The sequence below is a fragment of the Ranitomeya imitator genome, chromosome 5 (genome assembly GCF_032444005.1).
Source record: "Ranitomeya imitator isolate aRanImi1 chromosome 5, aRanImi1.pri, whole genome shotgun sequence".
In the NCBI taxonomy this organism is placed as follows: domain Eukaryota; kingdom Metazoa; phylum Chordata; class Amphibia; order Anura; family Dendrobatidae; genus Ranitomeya; species Ranitomeya imitator.
In genome coordinates this window covers 23,289,389-23,310,752 of record NC_091286.1, presented here as the reverse complement: position 1 = coordinate 23,310,752, position 21,364 = coordinate 23,289,389, and positions in this window count along the sequence as shown.

The following is a 21,364-nucleotide window of genomic DNA, read 5'->3' as shown; positions in this document are numbered from 1 at the left end:
ATTGCAGCTAGCATGCAGCCAGCGGGTAAGGAAAGGGTGAATCAAACACCCGAAAACCCCGCCCCTATGGCTGAAAATTGTTCCCTCCAAATTCAGGTGACAGAGTCCCTTTAAGGTGTTACTAGTTCCACCATTATTGTGAGTTTTCACATCTGCAGTCGCTACAGGAAATAAAAACAAATGTTTAATTATCTTTATGAACCTGAAAAAAAAACACCAAGACAAACATCAGTTCTCGGCCAGTAATACTTAAAGGGACGGGCCACTTTATCTCCTTAGCAACCGAATCCACAAGAAAAAAAAAAAAAGTTTTCCCAAAGCACAGAGGAGTTTATGAAGTTTTGAGCCGCCCAGTCGCTCGTAGGTATTGGATAACGTTGGGAACATTGATCCCCCTGAAGGCCGGGTTAGTGGCCGCAATCTTCTGCAGAATGTCCCTCACCTCCGCCTCTTCCATATTCTTGATGCTGTTAAAGAATAGCTGTGTGGCATCAGTCTGCGCTGCCGACGCGGGGACGACTTTCCCATGGTTTCCTACAGAAAATCCTTTATCGGTCCTGTTGGCCGGGGCTGGCAAGTCTTCGGAGGCCTTTCCCTGCGGCTCCTCTCCCTTCAGTTCCTGCCCCCGCAGATCCTCTCCCTGCGGCAGCTCCTCTTCCCACGGCTCCTCTCCCTGCTCTTGCCCATACCTCAGCAGGGCCTGCCAGCAGTTTTCCGATATCACTCTGATTATCTTGGCGTCTTCGTCGCTTCGTATCTGGAATTTCTGCAGGTAATCCAAGAACTCAGCGTTCCCTTTGAACCCAGCCAGGAGCTGATCTCCATTTCCAGGCTTTCTCGTGCTCTGGGGGTCGGAGGAATGTTTGGCCAGCCTCTCCGGGGTAAGAATGATGTTGCTTGCATGGGACTGTGTGCTGGGGGACCTCCTGGGAGTGATGTTGCTTGCATGGGACGGCGTGCTGGGGGTCTGCCTGGGAGTTCTGTTGCTTGCATGGGACTGCGTGCTGGGGGTCTGCCTGGGAGTTCTGTTGCTTTCATGGGACTGCGTGCCGGGGGTCTGTCTGGGAGTTGTGTTGCTTGCATGGGACTGCGTGCTGGGGGTCTGTCTGGGAATGATGTTGCTTGCATGGGACTGCATGCTGGGGGTGATGTTGCTTGTATGGGTCGGCTCAGCGTCCTTGCGGCTCTCGGTGATGGATTTCTTGCCGTAGTCCTGGCAGATGATGGCCGCCGCTAGCTGCATGGCCTTCGGCGTGGGCTTGACGGCCTGCGGCAGTAACTGGGGGATGAGGCACTGTTTGGCCAGCCTCTCCGGGGTCGGCTCAGCGTCCTCGGTGATGGTTTTCTTGCCGTGGTCCTGGCAGATCTTGGCCGCCGCTTGCTTCGTGGCCTTGGCGGGCGTTAGTACCCTGGGGATGAAGCACTGTTTGGTCGGCTCAGCGCCCTCGCGGATCTCCTTGACAGTTTTCCTACCGTAGGTCTGGCAGATCGTGGCCGCCACTAGCTGCGTGTCCTTCTTCGTGGCCTTGGCGCCCTGTGGCAGTAGCTGGGGGTGATGCTTGCCCACGTACCCCGTTATATGCTGCAGCCCCGTTATGTGCAGGAGCAGCGACGTCCTCTGGCCCTGGAAGCCGCACAGCACACACCGGTACCGGTTGTTCCCCTGCAGCCCCTTCCCCTGCAGCTCCTCCACATACTCCAGCCCAACCAGCGGCTCCGCCTTCATGAAGGTGTCAATGACATACTGGAACCTGTGCAGCTGCGGGACGCTCTCGTGGGACACCCGCGCGGCGGCGGCCCGGTGCTTCTGCCCCGTCATATGTTCAAAGAACGGCAGCGGTGACGAGCAGGTGACCTTACAGATGTCACACACGTAGGCTCCCGGCTTCAGCTCCTCCTTCTCCGCCATGACATTCCGGTAGCGGCTACTTGATTTCGTGACGTAAAGATGTCACCGGAAGGGGCGGGGCCTCCTTCCATCCAGCGACGGCCCGAGAACAGGAAGCTGCGCTTTGCTGAGGAGAGAGGCTAAATCCGATTGGCCAGAACATGACCTCTGCCACGTGACCGTGTGTGTGTGTGAATGATGTCACAGGAAGGGGCGGCGCCTCTTCCTCCATGGAGCTGAGGCTCGGAGCCAGCAGAGCACAGAGAAAGCTGCGGGTGTCACTCACAGATCAGAGAAGTGGATGGTCTGCACGTGCTGGGGGTCTGCCTGGGGAAGGGGGGTGATGTTGCTTGCATGGGACTGCGTGCTGAGGGTCTGTCTGGGGAAGGGGGTAACATAGTAACATAGTTAGTAAGGCCGAAAAAAGACATTTGTCCATCCAGTTCAGCCTATATTCCATCATAATAAATCCCCAGATCTACGTCCTTCTACAGAACCTAATAATTGTATGATACAATATTGTTCTGCTCCAGGAAGACATCCAGGCCTCTCTTGAACCCCTCGACTGAGTTCGCCATCACCACCTCCTCAGGCAAGCAATTCCAGATTCTCACTGCCCTAACAGTAAAGAATCCTCTTCTATGTTGGTGGAAAAACCTTCTCTCCTCCAGACGCAAAGAATGCCCCCTTGTGCCCGTCACCTTCCTTGGTATAAACAGATCCTCAGCGAGATATTTGTATTGTCCCCTTATATACTTATACATGGTTATTAGATCGCCCCTCAGTCGTCTTTTTTCTAGACTAAATAATCCTAATTTCGCTAATCTATCTGGGTATTGTAGTTCTCCCATCCCCTTTATTAATTTTGTTGCCCTCCTTTGTACTCTCTCTAGTTCCATTATATCCTTCCTGAGCACCGGTGCCCAAAACTGGACACAGTACTCCATGTGCGGTCTAACTAGGGATTTGTACAGAGGCAGTATAATGCTCTCATCATGTGTATCCAGACCTCTTTTAATGCACCCCATGATCCTGTTTGCCTTGGCAGCTGCTGCCTGGCACTGGCTGCTCCAGGTAAGTTTATCATTAACTAGGATCCCCAAGTCCTTCTCCCTGTCAGATTTACCCAGTGGTTTCCCGTTCAGTGTGTAATGGTGATATTGATTCCCTCTTCCCATGTGTATAACCTTACATTTATCATTGTTAAACCTCATCTGCCACCTTTCAGCCCAAGTTTCCAACTTATCCAGATCCATCTGTAGCAGAATACTATCTTCTCTTGTATTAACTGCTTTACATAGTTTTGTATCATCTGCAAATATCGATATTTTACTGTGTAAACCTTCTACCAGATCATTAATGAATATGTTGAAGAGAACAGGTCCCAATACCGACCCCTGCGGTACCCCACTGGTCACAGCGACCCAGTTAGAGACTATACCATTTATAACCACCCTCTGCTTTCTATCACTAAGCCAGTTACTAACCCATTTACACACATTTTCCCCCAGACCAAGCATTCTCATTTTGTGTACCAACCTCTTGTGCGGCACGGTATCAAACGCTTTGGAAAAATCGAGATATACCACGTCCAATGACTCACCGTGGTCCAGCCTATAGCTTACCTCTTCATAAAAACTGATTAGATTGGTTTGACAGGAGCGATTTCTCATAAACCCATGCTGATATGGAGTTAAACAGTTATTCTCATTGAGATAATCCAGAATAACATCCCTCAGAAACCCTTCAAATATTTTACCAACAATAGAGGTTAGACTTACTGGCCTATAATTTCCAGGTTCACTTTTAGAGCCCTTTTTGAATATTGGCACCACATTTGCTATGCGCCAGTCCTGCGGAACAGACCCTGTCGCTATAGAGTCACTAAAAATAAGAAATAATGGTTTATCTATTACATTACTTAGTTCTCTTAGTACTCGTGGGTGTATGCCATCCGGACCCGGAGATTTATCTATTTTAATCTTATTTAGCCGGTTTCGCACCTCTTCTTGGGTTAGATTGGTGACCCTTAATATAGGGTTTTCATTGTTTCTTGGGATTTCACCTAGCATTTCATTTTCCACCGTGAATACCGTGGAGAAGAAGGTGTTTAATATGTTAGCTTTTTCCTCGTCATCTACAACCATTCTTTCCTCACTATTTTTTAAGGGGCCTACATTTTCAGTTTTTATTCTTTTACTATTGATATAGTTGAAGAACAGTTTGGGATTAGTTTTACTCTCCTTAGCAATGTGCTTCTCTGTTTCCTTTTTGGCAGCTTTAATTAGTTTTTTAGATAAAGTATTTTTCTCCCTATAGTTTTTTAGAGCTTCAATGGTGCCATCCTGCTTTAGTAGTGCAAATGCTTTCTTTTTACTGTTAATTGCCTGTCTTACTTCTTTGTTTAGCCACATTGGGTTTTTCCTATTTCTAGTCCTTTTATTCCCACAAGGTATAAACCGCTTACACTGCCTATTTAGGATGTTCTTAAACATTTCCCATTTATTATCTGTATTCTCATTTCTTAGGATATTGTCCCAGTCTACCAGATTAAGGGCATCTCTAAGCTGTTCAAACTTTGCCTTCCTAAAGTTCAATGTTTTTGTGACTCCCTGACAAGTCCCCCTAGTGAAAGACAGGTGAAACTGCACAATATTGTGGTCGCTATTTCCTAAATGCCCAACCACCTGCAGATTTGTTATTCTGTCAGGTCTATTAGATAGTATTAGGTCTAAAAGTGCTGCCCCTCTGGTTGGATTCTGCACCAATTGTGAAAGATAATTTTTCTTGGTTATTAGCAGAAACCTGTTGCCTTTATGGGTTTCACAGGTTTCTGTTTCCCAGTTAATATCCGGGTAGTTAAAGTCCCCCATAACCAGGACCTCATTATGGGTTGCAGCTTCATCTATCTGCTTTAGAAGTAGACTTTCCATGCTTTCTGTTATATTTGGGGGTTTGTAACAGACCCCAATGAGAATTTTGTTACCATTTTTCCCTCCATGAATTTCAACCCATATGGACTCGACATCCTCATTCCCTTCGCTAATATCCTCCCTTAAAGTGGACTTTAGACAAGACTTTACATAGAGACAAACCCCTCCTCCTCTCCGATTTTTACGATCCTTTCTAAACAGACTGTAACCCTGTAAGTTAACTGCCCAGTCATAGCTTTCATCTAACCATGTCTCGGTTATTCCCACTATGTCAAAGTTACCTGTAGATATTTCTGCTTCTAGTTCTTCCATCTTGTTTGTCAGGCTTCTGGCGTTTGCGAGCATGCAGTTTAGAGGATTTTGTTTTGTTCCAATCTCCTCACTGTGGATTGTTTTAGAAATGTTCTTACCTCCCTTCTGAGTATGTTTTCCTGGGTCGTCTTTGTTCGAGTCTAATGTTTTTCTTCCCGTCCCCTCTTCTTCTAGTTTAACGCCCTCCTGATGAGTGTAGCGAGTCTTCTGGCGAATGTGTGTTTCCCAGGTTTGTTGAGGTGTAGTCCGTCTCTGGCGAGGAGTCCATCATACCAGTAATTCACACCGTGGTCCAGGAATCCAAATCCTTGTTGTCTGCACCATCGTCTTAGCCAGTTGTTTGCATCAAGGATCCTGTTCCATCTCCTGGTGCCATGCCCGTCTACTGGAAGGATAGAAGAAAAAACTACCTGTGCATCCAGTTCCTTTACTTTCTTCCCCAACTCTTCAAAGTCCTTGCAGATTGTCGGTAGGTCTTTCCTTGCCGTGTCATTGGTGCCAACATGTATCAGAAGAAATGGGTGGACGTCCTTGGAGCTGAAGAGCTTTGGTATCCTATCGGTCACATCCTTGATCATCGCACCTGGAAGGCAGCATACTTCTCTTGCAGTTATGTCCGGTCTGCAGATGGCTGCTTCTGTGCCTCTCAGTAGTGAGTCTCCCACCACCACCACTCTTCGTTGCTTCTTGGCTGTACTTTTTGCTGTCACTTGTTGCTGTGTGCCCTTTTCTTTTTTGCTTGCTGGTATTGCTTCATTCTTAGGTGTGCCATCTTCATCCTCTACAAAGATTTGATATCGGTTCTTCAGTTGTGTGGTTGGTGATTTCTCCATGTTGCTTGCATGGGACTGCCTGCTGGAAGTCTGCCTGGGAAAGGGAATGATGTTGCTTGCGTGGGACTGCGTGCTGAGGGTCTGTCTGGGGAAGGGGGTGATGTTGCTTGCATGGGACTGCCTGCTGGAAGTCTGCCTGGGAAAGGGAATTATGTTGCTTGCATGGGACTGTGTGCTGGAAGTCTGCCTGGGAAAGGGAATGATGTTGCTTGCCTGGGACTGCATCCTGAGGGTCTGCCTGGGGAAGGTAATGCTGTTGCTTGCATGGGACTGCGTACTGAGGCTCTGCCTGGGGAAGGGAATGATGTTGCTTGCATGGAACTGCATGCTGAGGGTCTGTCTGGGGAAGGGGGTGATGTTGCTTGCATGGGACTGCCAGCTGGAAGTCTGCCTGGGAAAGGGAATTATGTTGCTTGCGTGGGACTGCGTGCCGGGGGTCTGCCTAAGGAAGGGAATTACTTTGCTTGCGTGGGACTGCGTGTCGGGGGTCTTCCTGGGGAAGGGAATGACGTTGCTTGCGTGGGACTGCGTGCCGGGGGGTCTTCCTGGGGAAGGGAATGATGTTGCTTGCGTGGGGGGGGTCTGCCTGTGGTAGGGAGACTGTGTGCCGGGGGTCTCTGTGGGGAAGGGGGTCATGTTTGACACATGGGAAGGGGGGGCTGCTTGCTGGGGCTCTCTGGGGAAGGGGGTGATGCTTGCATGGGGCTGCGTGTGTATGCTGGGGGACTTTTTGGGGAAGGGGGTGATGTTGATGGCGTGGGACTGCATATTGGGGGTCTTTGGGGAAGGGGGTGATGCTTGCATGGGTTTGCATGCCGGGGGTCGCTCGCCCTCCGGTGCTCGGCTGCTCCTTTAAGGCTAGGGTCCCACTGTTTTGTTCCGGTGACGTGGCGGTGGGCTTTGTTTTCTTCTGGGTGTTGTGGGTTTCCTCCATCTTTCTCACCGTGCCCTCCACAGCAGTGACCTCTTCAGATGCCAATTCATCATTTGTCATCTCTCCACCATCCGTGTTCTACCACAATAGGAGTGACCCAGCGCCCCCCGATGTCACATAGATGAGTCTATATCTCCAAAATTGCCCTCCCCTCTTTCCACTTGTCATGGCTTGCTAGGGTGGGTCCTGTGGGGGTCTATCACCTTTTCATTTCCTTTGTCCAATATTTATTTCCCACCTTTCCCATATTTGCTTTACATACTCTCTGTACTTTCATGCTTCTCTATGGCCTTTTTTTTTGTCATTAACCCCTTACTGACATCGGACGTATTAGTCAGTATCCCCTGCTTTGATGTGGGCTCCAGCAGTGAGCACTTGGGATATTTGTCCCATTTTATAATACACGACACGGTAAAACCTATAGTGTTGTTCAAAAGTACAACTTGTCCCGCAAAAATTAAGCCCTCACATGACCATAATGATGGAAAAATTAAAAAAAAGTGATGGCTCTGGGAAGAAGGGGAGCGAAAAACGAAAAAGCAAAACCGAAAAAAGCTTCGGTCATGAAGGAGTCTGCAATGTGACTTAATTCATTGTTTTGATTTCTAAAACTCATTATTATTATTCATTTGTATGTATGCATATATTTATATATATTTCTCTTTTTTTTTTAGTTCTAACTACCGTATTTTTCGCTTTGTAAGACGCTCCGGATTATAAGACGCACCCCAAATTTTGAGGAGAAAAATAGGAAAAAACTATTTTTTAATAAATTGGTGGGGCGTCTTATAATCCATGCGTCTTATTACTTACCAGGGGTTGTCGTTGTGGTGGATCAGGGTCCCAGGCTCGTTGCCGGAGGCAGGAGTGGAGCATTGCTGCAGGCTGGGATGAGGGGGTCTGCAGGGGGCTCCTGTGCTGCAGGGGGGCTCCTGTGCTGCAGCCTGGGATGAGGGGTCTGCAGGGGGCTCCTTTGCTGCAGGCTGGGATGAGGGGTCTGCAGGGGGCTCCTTTGCTGCAGGCTGGGATGAGGGGTCTGCAGGGGGCTCCTGTGCTGTAGGGCTGTCTCCGGTGCTGCGGGGGGCTCTGGCGACATTTTGTGAAAGACCAGAGCCCCCCGGCAGTTCTTCCATGCGTTCCAGTATGACTAATTCCGGGAAAATGGCCGCCGGAATCTCGAGAGATGAGATCTCAGCGCTGAAATCTCATCTCCCGAGATTCCGGCGGCCATTTTCCCGGAGTCAGTCATACTGGAACTAACTCCGGGAAAATGGCCGCCGGAATCTCGAGAGATGAGATCTCAGCGCTGAAATCTCATCTCCCGAGATTCCGGCGGCCATTTTCCCGGAATAAGTCATACTGGAACGCATGGAAGAACTGCCGGGGGGCTCTGGTCTTTCACAATATGTCGCCAGAGCCCCCCGCAGCACCGGAGCCTTCAGCATCACCCGGGGCAGCAGCGGACAACCCCGGCAGTGGCGGCGGACGACAGCGGCGGCAGGCGGTAGCGGCGGCGGACACCCCCTCCTCCCAGCCTGTAATGGTAAGCGGTATATCCGCTTTGTTAGACGCACCCACATTTCCCCCCCAAATTTGGGGGAAATAAAGTGCGTCTTACAAAGCGGAAAATACGGTATTTGACTTGTAATAAAATAGTGTGACGGCTATGAGTTGAATTTTCATTTCTATAATGATAAAGCTCGGGGTGACATTAGTGGGGAGTAACTGCAGTTGGAGCTTTCTAGATTGTGAGCCCCATCGGTGACAGTGATGATAATGTGTGCAAAACTGTAAAGCGCTGCGGAATATGTTAGCGCTATATAAAGATTATTATTATCAGGCTGAGGTTACACATTGTGGTTTATTGGGGAAACTATCTGCAGAGAAGTCCTCACCAGTAGACCAGACCTGCACTTCCATGTATTCCTACTAGCTGTGTGTTTTTTTTTTTTTTGGTTTTTTTTTCATCCGTAGTTCTTTTTTTCTTATAAAGACCTAAGCTGTTTTTCGCTGAGGGTTTGACTGCTGCTGCCACCACTGATGGGACAAGCTATAGTATATTTTCTAAAGGAAAAATATATCTTTGTGTTGGGCAATATTCCCATTTTTATTTTTTGTACTAATGGTTTACAAGGCTGTGACGGAGCTGGAATGAATGTGTCGCATGGATTTATGTCTTGCTCCATCAATGAAGGAATGTGCTCCTCAGACCTCCTGGAGCCTTCACAACCCTGGATCAGACCTAAAATCACAGGACAATAAAACCTCACCCTCCTTATCTATGAACTGCTGCAATATTTCTGTCATCAACTGTTTATCCTTCTCCCATAATGATAGTTCTGTGTCACTTGTCTTATTTACTGCCAGTTCTGTATAATATGGGACTCTTCACATTTTGTGTCTCGCTCATGGTGGCATGCTGGCTGGATAGTGAGGCAAGAACATGTGGAGACGGTGTTAGATTGGATGGCTGAGAGCGCCTCCAGTTCCTTCCATTGGGTCCACTGCAGTTTTCACCTGAGGACCTTGGACATCTTTCTTCCACCTCATTCCCTTTCAAATCGGCCAAGCACTATCAACCCAAAGTCATGAAGCAGTCTCTTCTGATTATTTATTTATTTTTTTAACATTTTCTTAACCTGAGCACCACCTGCATCTGAGTCCTAAGTACGAGCTGCAGTAGACACCTTAAAATACATGATAGATGTGAGGTTCCTCCTGCTCCCTCTTCATCCAGCTCACGATCAACAGCCTATCCGCAAAGATAGGATGTGACCGCACCACCAGCAGTGTCACCGAGCATCTCCACCCCGTCTCATGGAAGTGTTCAGCTCTCCATCACCCAAACCCTATATACCCCATTACCCGCCCACAGGCCCTGTCCTGAATAACAGCATTTACAAATTCCTGGCCTTTGAGACGCTGCCTTTCCAGCTGACGGAGAAAAAAAGTTTTAAAAAACTGATGGTGGTGGTGGCGGCTGTTGCGCAGTATGTGGTTCCCATCCTCCACTAATTTTTCAAGTTGGCTATCCCTGCCTTGCACACACATGTTGCAGCCAAAATCAGGTGTGTACTGTGCAACGCCATCAGTGGCCAGGTCCAGATAACTACCGATACGTGGACCAGTAAGCACGGGCAGGGACGTTACATCTCCCTATCAGCACACTGGGTAAGGGTACTTTCACACTGGCGTTTTTTTAATACGTCGCAATGCGTCGTTTAGGGGAAAAAACACATCCTGCAAAGTTGTTTGCAGGATGCGTTTTTGCCCCATAGAGTTACATTACCGACGCATTGCGACATATTGACACACGTCGCAACCGTCTTGCGGCGGACCGCCGGGAGCAAAAAACGTTAAATGTAACCTTTTTTTTGCAGCCGACGGACCGCTTTTTCTGACCGCGCATGTGCGGCCGGAACTCCGCCCCCACCTCCCCGCACCTCACAATGGGGCAGCGGATGCGCCGGAGAAATGCATCCGCTGCACCCGTTGTGCGGCACAACAAACGCTAGCGTCAGAATCTCTGCCCGACGCAATGCGACGGGCCAAATCTGACGCTAGTGTGAAAGTAGCCTAAATGTGGCGGCTGGGACAGAGGTGGAAGGCGTTCTAGCACATGTCCTACAACTATTGCTGGACATTGCTCTGCCCATATGGCCTCCTACTCCGCTTACTCCATCACCTAGCAGTAACTTAAACACTTCCAGGGGGAAAAGACAGTAGGCTGTTCTCAAACCCATCATTTTGGGGGACAAGTTCCATACTGCGCAGGAGCTGTGGACAGGGAGTAAACAAGAGACCGATGAGTGGTTGGTGCCGCTGAACCTAAATCTCGGCCTGGTGGTGTGCGATAACGGGCGAAATCTGGTAGCAGCTCTAGGCCTAGCTGGTTTGGCGCACAACCCTTGCCTGGCACGTGTTAAATTTAGAGGTGCAAATCTTTCTTAAAAATTACCCATATGTGAGAGCTGCTGCAGAAATTGTAGGTCGTCTGTGCACGCTTACGGCGTTCGCACCCTGCAGCTGCTCGCCTGTCTGCTGTGCAGCGTCACTTCCGCCTCATATGCGATGTATCAACCAGGTGGAACTCAAAAGTTGAATACGCTGTAGAGGCTGCAAGCAATACTGGAGATTCAGCTGCAGCAGCACGCACGGGCGAGTCGCTCTGCGGAACAACACTTCACCATGAACACACCAGGGTGGCCCTCAAAGCTGATGGGCATCACTGGAGCATAGCAGGGAGGATATAGGACACAGACCATACACCTCCCACAGAGGACAGCTTGTCTTTGCCTCTGGGCAGCCTGACACAAATGTGCCTGCGCAACGACCGCAGAGTTGCCCAGATCGTACCCCTACTGACTACTGATGGCCACCCTGCTGCAAAGGCAAAGTACCGTCATTACTTCCCTCATATGTGTGAATACAAGCACACGCTGGTAGAGGCACTACTGACGGCGTTCCCACCTGACAGAAGAAACACAAGGCAGAGGAGGAGGACGTCGCCAACGTAGCTGGGGCACCACCTCGGAAGGGAGGGTTAAGGTGGCTGAAATGTGAAAAAAAATTCAGCACGCCACAACATCCAACACCACCATCCGATACGGTCCATACAACCAGGTGTCAGCATTATAACAACATGGTGGAAGAGTACGTGTCTGTCCACACGTCTGCATGTATTAAGTGATGGGTCTGCCCATGTAACTTTTTGGTTTCCAAACTGGACACATGACCTAGGCTTGTACTTTTTGACTTGGAAGTATTGACATGCCCCGTGGCAAGTGTAATGTCGGAACGTGTGTTTATCACAGCAGGGGATGTAATCGCACATAGGCGCATCCACCTGTCCAAAGCCAACGTGGGCACTCTCGCATTCATTAAAATAAACCAGGAGTGGAGCCCACAGGACTTGTCTGGACCTTTGGCTGACCAGGCAAATGTACCATCTGCACCCAGACATTGTATTATTCTATTTGCTATACGTTTTATTTTGGGGCCTCACCAAAAAGGAAGAGAAAAAAATCCACAAAAATACCATCTGCCCTGCCTCTTCCACCTACACCGCTGTGTCCACCTACTGCTGGTCCATCTACACCACCTCCTCCTCCACTTGGACATCCGACTACTGTATCATTGTTCTTCTTTATTTTATACTATGTTCTTTTAAGCGCTGTCCCTAAAAAAAAAAAGTAATAAAAAAAACCCTCACAAAAACTGTTGGATACCTCATCCCCTGCCTCGTCCACCTTCATCGCCACGTCTGCCTCAAGCTCATCCACCTACTACACCTCCTACATTTGGCCCTACGCCTCTTTTCTAGATTATTATAATTTTTTTATTCTCTGATATTTTAAGTGATCCCGCTACCCACATTTGTTTTCAGGGCTAGTGTCCTGCTTACCCCCATTTTGTTCCCTTTTTCAGCTTTACCCCTTACTACCCCCATTTTACAGCACGAAAGTTAAAGACCACATTGGCTCCTGTTGGCTGTGAGCTGGTCTCATTATGCTGGGAAGGGCCCAATAAACATGAACCTTTTCAGCCTATTAATTAGTCAACAGCTGTCTGCTTTTTCTTTGATGGTTATTAAAAAATGGCTGGACTCCCCCCCCCCCCAAATTAATTGGGGTCCCCTCCATTTTTAATAACCAGCTAAGGTAAAACAGGCAGCTAAGGGCTGATATTAAAAAGCTGGGAAGGTCTACGGATATTGGCCCCTTCCCACACTAATAAGACTAGTCCTCAGCCGCACGAGAAATGGAGCATCTATTAGATGTGCTAATTCTTGCGCTTCGCCTCAGCTCTTCCTGATTGGCGGAACCACTGTAGTAGGTTGGATTGCCGGACTGCCCCCTGCGTGACACGGCGGCACTACAGTGCGGAAGTCCGACAGTGAACCGGTGGAGTCATTAGAGTACTTCAGATTGGTGAATCACTGTTGGACTGCGTTGCCCACAAGAATTTCTTATATAAAGCAAGCTAAATCTTAAGTGGGCAGAAGGATGTGGTCTTTTTGTCCACTAAGTCTGGTATTAAACTACTCGAAGGGACCTGATCCTTTAGCCCACTGGGATTTAGCTTTCTCACAGAGAGCAGGCCAAACCCAAGTGGCCAGAAGGACCTGGTCCTTTAGCTTACTAAGTCTGGTATTAAAACACTCCTAGGGACCTGGTCCTTCATCCCACTTGGATGTAGCTTTCTCACAGTGAGCAGGCTAAATCCAAGTGGGTAGAAGGACCTGGTTCTTTAGCTTACTAAGTCTGGTATTAAAGACCGCCACATATGGACCACAACCACATACGGACCAACATGAACTCGGCAGCCTCAAATGTCTGAGTACAGACCAACACATGGACGGACCGCGACCATGTACAGACCGACATGAACTCGGCAGCCTCACACGTCTGAGTACAGACCACCACACATAGGCCATGACCTCGTATAGACTGACATGAAGTCAGCAGCCTCACATGTCCAAGTACAGACCGCCACATATGGACCACGACCATGTACAGACCGACATGAGGTCAGCAGCGTCATAGACATATATGAGACAGGAGACCAGCAGCCACTCTGCATGTGGTGTACAGATGTACATGGCTGACAGTATGTGGCATGTAATATGTGGTGGTCGGTAGGTGGCTTTATGTATGCAGTGGTCCATACATGATGGTCATTAAGTAAGAGGACTGTACATAGAGGTCTGTACTTGTAGGTCCACCCATGGCCATCTGTACGTAGTGGTCCATACATGGCAGTTATTAAGCAGGCGGACCGTATGTGGAGGTCTGTACATGGTGGTATGTATGCTTTGGTCAATACATGATGGCCCTTAAGTAGGCAGACCGTAAATGGCAGTCCACACACGGCCTTCTGTACGTGGAGATTTATAAACGGTGGTATGTACATGGCAGGCCATACATGGCGGTCCTTAAGTAGGCGGACTGTATTTGGTGGTTCGTACATTGTGATACACACGTGGTAGTCCATACATAGTGGTCTCTACTTGGATTTGTGAAGCCTTAGTACATTCACACAGGTTGGATGTCCAGCAGATATTGCCACATTAGAAAGTGCAAAATAAATGTGCCCAATGTCATGTACCCAAAAGCACGATTCTCGCTCTACATTGCGGAATTGCTAAGAATAATTATCAAAAAAATATTTACAAACTGCTGCATTAAAAATTCACATCCCAAGTCAATTTATGTGCGGAAGATATCAACCAGTTGTAGATCACATTTGATTAACACCATCCGTCCCCATGACATAATATTAGGTCGTTCATCGAGTGCGGGTGTGTGGAGTTGGCCCAGGAGTCGATCCCGCACCATCCTGTGTTAGGCCCCTTTCACACGTCCATAATAATAGTACCGGTGTCATCAGTATTTTTCTGGTATGGCAGAAGAAAAATAAATGACAAAGCTTCTCCTAGATTTTGCAATGATACACAGATGCCATCCGTACGCTGTACGTGGTTTTCACTGTCCCATAGACTTGTGCCGTTGTCATCCGTATTGCCCGAAAAAAATGGACATGTGAACACACGAACGTGTGAAGATCACCATAGGTTATAATACGTGTGTCATCTGTGGAAAAAAAACGGAGGCCAGACGTACTGCAAGCACGGACATATGATGGGGGCACCTGCCTTTAACAGCAGCAACAAGTGCCGGCTCCAATCGCTGCTGAGAAACCAGGTCAATCGCAGAGCGCTGATGGGGTTGTGATGGCGGTCATTTTGTGCGTCCTACAGGCAGGTACACAATTGTTTTTAGATAATTTACAGCTTTTATTGTAGAGATAAGAAGTGACAGGGGAGTCAGAGTATTTATCTTTTTCATTGCCTCCAGTCTTGGGTAATTTGGCATGTACTAATTAATGGCCGTCATTTACATAGCCGGAATGAGAAGCTGTTTGTCCCACCTATGGGTTTGTAAACAGGTTCATTTGCTCAGGAAATGGAATGCATTTGGGCCTGTGTGTACGGACTTATCATGCGGCTCCTGCCTGGGTCCCTGCTGGGTTTTTTCAGCATCCCGGTGGGTAAAAAGCCCAGAAGGCAGAGATGTGGATTCTCAGTGTGGATTCCACGTTTATGATGGTCAGTAATGAGTCTGCCTGTGGAGGGCCACACTTTCCCTGGACCTGAGGGGCAACTTTCCCTTTGATTATTTTTAATTTCCCGTTCATTAAAAAAATTGTAAAAAATATACAAATCCTCTGTATTCTGATTTTATGGGTTCATAATGCATCTCCATTTTGCCACCAGTATTATAGCAGCATCACCTAGACCCCCAGTAATCTAGGCTCGGTGTTATAGAAAATAGGGGTTTTTGTGGTCATGACTAAACCCATTTTGTTTGACAGGTCCACAGACAACAAATGGATAACAAGGTGTCAGCTCCTTTGTCCCCCCCTAAGTAGGCAGCTATTGGAAACAATTGGTGATGATAAATTCACCTCCCATAGTTGTCACCCATCTTATACACAGAGGTGTAATTAGCTCATGGGCGCCAATGCAAAATCTTTAACACCAACTATCACATTATTTGTCTCCTCATTTGCTGCAGACTGATCTCTTAAACAAATTTTGGCTCCAACTCCAAGGCAATTGAGGAACACTGTAATGGGCACTTGGGATAGGTATTGGGCAGCTATGTCTATGGCAGCTTCATCGGTCACTTGGGTATGGAATGTAGACTTGAAGAGTCCGGCTACCATATATTATGCCACCCCACACCATAAGGCTAGGTTCACATTACGTTATGTGATCCTGGGAATAGGAATGGTGTGAAGTTCCCTCGTGGAGGCCTCTGAGTAGCGTTGACAATGTAGACTCCAGACCGATCTTTGGCTATCATTGTGTCAAAGACAAAGGAGGCACTCATTGATGAAGAGGATAGACCTCCATTCCAGCCTCTGTTTCTCCATTCCCGCCTCCGGTCTACTGCCTGCAGATAGGATATAATTTTCATTTTGTCAGGTTCCCTTTAATCCCACGCAGGGATATTCAGGACTGCAGTGCAAATTATCTGGAACTCCTGATCTTCTGTTGGATCATCTGTATACAGTAATTAGCCCATATAGTCACAAAGTCACTTATATAAGCTGGACCGTTACAGATCTTCATGACCTTTTATTGAGTATTATTTAAAGGGTTTTCCCAGGAATTTAATATTGATAAACTATCCTTAGGGTGGGTCATCAATATCAGACAATTGGAGTTCAACTCTTGGCATCTAAGAGGCGTCTCTTGGGGGAGCTGGCAGGGCATTTTGCCACCTCCGGAAGTGGGAGACGGCAGTTCTCTGAGCCGGATGTCAAGCTGACAGCTGGCTCAGATAAGGTAAGTTTTCCAATGGAGCTGATTTATTGTAATAGTGAGGGGAGGGATTTGAGGACAAAGTGTGGGGAGCAAGCAAAGGGATGGGTGCAGACACAGTATGGAGAGCAAGGGTGGGATGGGTGGCACCCGGTTTTTGCTTATGCCGGTTAGGAGGATCCTTAGCCTTCCTCACAGGGCAGAGGCCTGACAAATTTCTAGATGTCAGGTTATTCTGAAAACAAGGTTTGTGCTGCATTTAACCCATCATACTTTGTCTCTCTGAGCCATCTGCCTCCCAAAGTGAAAAAAATCCACCTCTAAACGAAGTCACGGAGAATGGGATTTGCAGGATGCTATAGCCACTAACGGGAGTAATCCACTTGAACATGGGAACAGACAGATGATTTAGATGGCCGGACCTCATCCCCTACTTATTCAGATGATTCCTGGATGTAGCAAGACCCCCTCTACTCTTCAACTTCATTAAATAAATATTTACGCCAACTATCCTCATAATAGGACTTTAGGGCCCAAATCATGGACGTGAAAGAGACTTGAAGAAGTGAGATGGCATGTGTGAGACAAGATTAGCTACACCTTGAAGGCTGAATGGACACTTTATCGGGGGATCATACGATAACCAGGTCTCATATGGCCCAACTTCAAAAGGTAATTTAATCTCAGAAGGGGGCAGTGCAGGATTTGCACACTCGTACATGAAGTACCTGAATCAAATGATCAGGAGGACCCAAAGCAACTCTTTACAGAGCTCATCGGGTCCTCAACCCCAAAGACTCCATGACACTCCCTTTGCCTGCGTTATCCACCAAAAAAGAAGACCTCTCAAGCCTTTGATGAAGATCTTACTGGATCATTGGATTTCTTATTGGTGGGAGTTTCCATTTGCCTTAACTGCCCGTCAGGATGGAATATCATCGACTTTACACTCTTTGGAAGACCTGCCTTCATTTTGTGATGCTCTCAAACTGCCTTTACTGAACATTGAGATTTTTCAGCTTCCCGTGGGGCTACTCCTTGGAAGAAGGGGTTCCACCGGGCAAGGAGACTCTATGTAGAATGCGAAGAATCAAGGATGGTTGATTGTGGGGTTTAGATGTTGCTCCCCTGTCTTTTATAATGGATGCTTAAATAGTACTGCCCGGTATGTTATCTTAAAGGGAACCTGTGACCCCCAAAATCAAGGGTGAGGTAACCCCACCGTCATCAGGGGCTTATCCACAGCATTCTGTAATGCTGTAGATAAGCCCCCGATGCATCCTAAAAGATGAGAAAAAGAGGTTAGATTATACTCACCCAGGGGCGGTCCCGCTGCTGGTCCGGTCCGACGGGTGTCGCGGTCCAGTCAGGCGCCTCCTATCTTCATCAGATGACATCCTCTTCTGGTCTTCACGCTGAGGCTCCAGCACAGGCGTACTTTGTCTGCTCTGTTGAGGGCAGAGCAAAGTACTGCAGTACGCTGGCGCCAGGCCTCTCTGACATTTCCCGGCGCCTGCGAACTGCAGTACTTGGCTCTGCCCTCAACAGGGAGATAAAGTACGCCTGCGCCAGAGCCGCAGCGTGAAGCCCAGAAGAGGACGACATCTGATGAAGATAGGAGGCACCGGACCGGACCACGACGCCCACCGGATCGGACCGCCCGCCCAGGTGAGTATAATCTAACCTCTTTTTCTCATCTTTTAAGATACATCGGGGGCTTATCTATAGCATTACAGAATGCTGTAGATAAGCCCCTAATGCTGGTGGGTTTAGCTCACCTTGGATTTTGGGGGTGACAGGTTCCCTTTAAGCTCTATTTCATATTACCGTCCCTCTTCTCGACTGCAAGGGTTTAGTTCCTCCAACTTCAGTTCCTCCTGGGCTCTCTCTGACATTACCCCTTTTGGGGTTGCCTTGTATTTTAATTTGTAGGCCATCTTGTTTGTTTACTTTTTTCTACATAGCATATGGGATCACTTTGTGCCACGGTAGAGACTTCACTTGAAGGTGTGATTATCCTTGGCAACAGGTACAGACTGGGACTGAAATTCAGCCCTGGCATTTGAAATCACACAGGCCCATGCTGCCCCTGTCCCCAAGCACCAGATGGAATATATTACTAATATTTCCCTGGATGGAGGTAAATAAGATTTACTACAAGACCAATATACTAATGTAATCCGTGGCCTGCTAGGGTAAGTGATGGAGTCAGCGACTTTGTGCTCCATCACAATTCTTACCAGTATGGCTGTCTTGAGAACACTGATTCTGTTAACAATGTTGCAGTCAAGGCAGCCCACAACAGCCAGCCAGTCCGGCCCTGCTTGGCAATATTGCTTAAACATTTCTCTCTATGTTTATGGTCTTTGTCTTTCTTGTGTCCTCTTGTGCTTCCCCTTCCCTTCCTATACTGATAAATAAATAATCTTTATTTTTATATAGCGCTAACATATTCCGCAGCGCTTTACAGTTTGCACACATTATCATCACTGTCCCTGTTGGGGCTCACAATCTAAATTCCCTATTAGTATGTCTTTGGAATGTGGGAGGAAACCGGAGTACCCGGAGGAAACCCACGCAAACACGGAGAGAACATACAAACTCTTTGCAGATGTTGTCCTGGGTGGGATTAGAACCCAGGACCCCAGCGCTGCAAGGCTGCTGTGCTAACCACTGCGCCACCGTGCTGCCCCTACTGATAAACTTTTCCCCTTGAAGGAGATGGTGGCTCTCATGGAGGCCGACACAGTGTTTTTTATGAAAGGCCTTTGAAAGACAAGAATAGGTTTTTCCTATAAACGAGTGACTACAAATATTAGCGTTATCCCATTTGGGAAATATCGGATAGACTCACAGTGTAAGGAGTGCCACCGTTAGCCCATCTATCGTAAGAGTTTAGGTATAATAAAGGGTCAGTTCATTATGATCCATCACTCCGTTCAAATATTTTCTATAACTTTTATAAGACTCTTTACAATCTCCAGGATTCTCTCCCAGTAGATTCGGAATTACTTTCTTCCCTACTTAGCAGTTACCCATTCATCACAAGGTGCAATCCATGAATCATCTTGAAAATAGAAAGGCCAGATTAGACTTTGCCCCCCCAAAAATAATAATCTAAAGAAACCGCAGAGTTCTGGAAAAGCAAAACTAAGATCAACCTGCACCAGAATGATGGGAAGCAGAAAGTCTGGAGAAGGCTTGGAACGGCTCCTGATCCTCGGCACATCCTCTGTAACACACGGTGGAGGCGGTGCGTCCACGGCTTCCAGACGTCAGGCCGTCATTGCCCACAACGGATTCTCTACAAAGCATTAAAAATTAACATTTTATTTAAGGTAAATTTGATTTGTACAATTACTTTTGAGCCTTCCTGAAAAGAGAAGGCTTTGTAGAAAAATGGTTGCAATTCCTAAAGATTTCACAGGATATTTTTGTTCAACCTCTTTAATTAAACCTGAAAGTCTCCACTTCAGTTGTTTCATGTTAAATTAAAAAAATTAGCGGCCTCCAGAGCTGAAATCATGAAATTTCGCTCGCTCATCTATTGTTATTATTATTGTTCAGTTTTTTTTTGTTTGTTTTTTAATCTGCGGCTTGTGCATCATATATATGTAATATAACAAGTGTTACAATGTATACAATAAATAACATGATCTGTGTTACAATTCATATACAGTAAATGTTCCAAAAATCATCAATTTTCGGCATAACTTTTTGTTGCATATTTAGACATTTGCCGACACATTTAAAGGGAACCTGACAGGTCCCTCATGCCCTCCAGCCCACCGACATTTGTATATTCCTTTATTAATACCCTTTATCCTGGGTGATACATTAGCAGATGTAAAAAAAAAAAGTATTTTTAAAGTCCATTTTTAATGACTATTCGATGGGGTGTTAGTTTCCCCAGAGTAGTCATCCCGCTCAGCATGTCATGATGCCCCTCTAGGTTTGCCAGAACCGGCATGTCGTGCAAATGCGCGACTTTCTATCCTACATGTGATTGAGGCTCTGAAGCCGGGTGTACGCTTCCTGATTTCAGAGGCGTTCTGCGCATGTCCGGAAGTGAAGGAGACGGCTGACATTCATGGAGGAGCTGAAGATCAGGCGACAATTTGCTGTAAGCTCTGCTCTTCCAATGTTAGGCTTCTTCTTCGCTCATGCGTACGGGAAGCATACGCTTGGCTTCAGAGGTGCAATGTCTCCTAGGAAGGAAAGTGGTGCAGATCCATTCTTTTCTATGCATCTTAATTCCGAATAGTCTGGAGGCGCCATTGGTCCACTCCTGGATTTCTGCAGATTTGTTTAGGTTTGCTACTTGGTTGATAGGAATTAATTAGCACCACACTCATTTGAATATCTTAAATCTAGTTTTTCTATTAGTGACCGTGAATTCCCCCAATATATGCGGATCAGACACTTAGCAGTATCTCCCTTTGGATCCACCTGAGTCTCATCCCCAACCGAATTTGATAGATCCTTCCACAAAGAGGCTGATATCCGATATCTACAGGATCATTATACTGATCAGTGAGATTACCATACATACATACATACATACATACATACTTGTGTCCATACCCACAGAGGTGTTCATTTGTTAGACTCTCTTATATGACTGGAGATATTTTGGGGGGTAAGAAACTGGCATCTCAGCTTTGGCAGACTATTTGGTCCAAAGCAGCTAAAACCTAGATATGTGCCTTGTATAAGGAAAGTCTCTATACAGTAAGATTCTCATGTTTTGGTACCATACCCCACAACTCCTAAATAAAATGGATCCCCAAATTCCAGACGTCTGCTGGCACTGTGGGTCCTCTGTTGGTACCTTACCACGTCTCCTGGTCATGTGCTCATTTAGCTCCATTCTGGGAAATAGTCAAGTCCCTGATATAGGTTGTGTTATTTCAGGATACTTTGTATAAATTCTACTCAAAATAATAAAAAATAATAATAAAAAAAAAGAGTTAAAAGCATAAAGAAGCTGCAACAAAAATGTAATCAGAAAATATTGTTATTGCGTCCTATGAAAACATTTAGGAAAAGTAGCAGAAAAAATACAGCATTTATGCTTCGTGTGAACACGGCCTCAGCATTACATTTTTATTACATTTTTTATGGGTTTAATGGAGA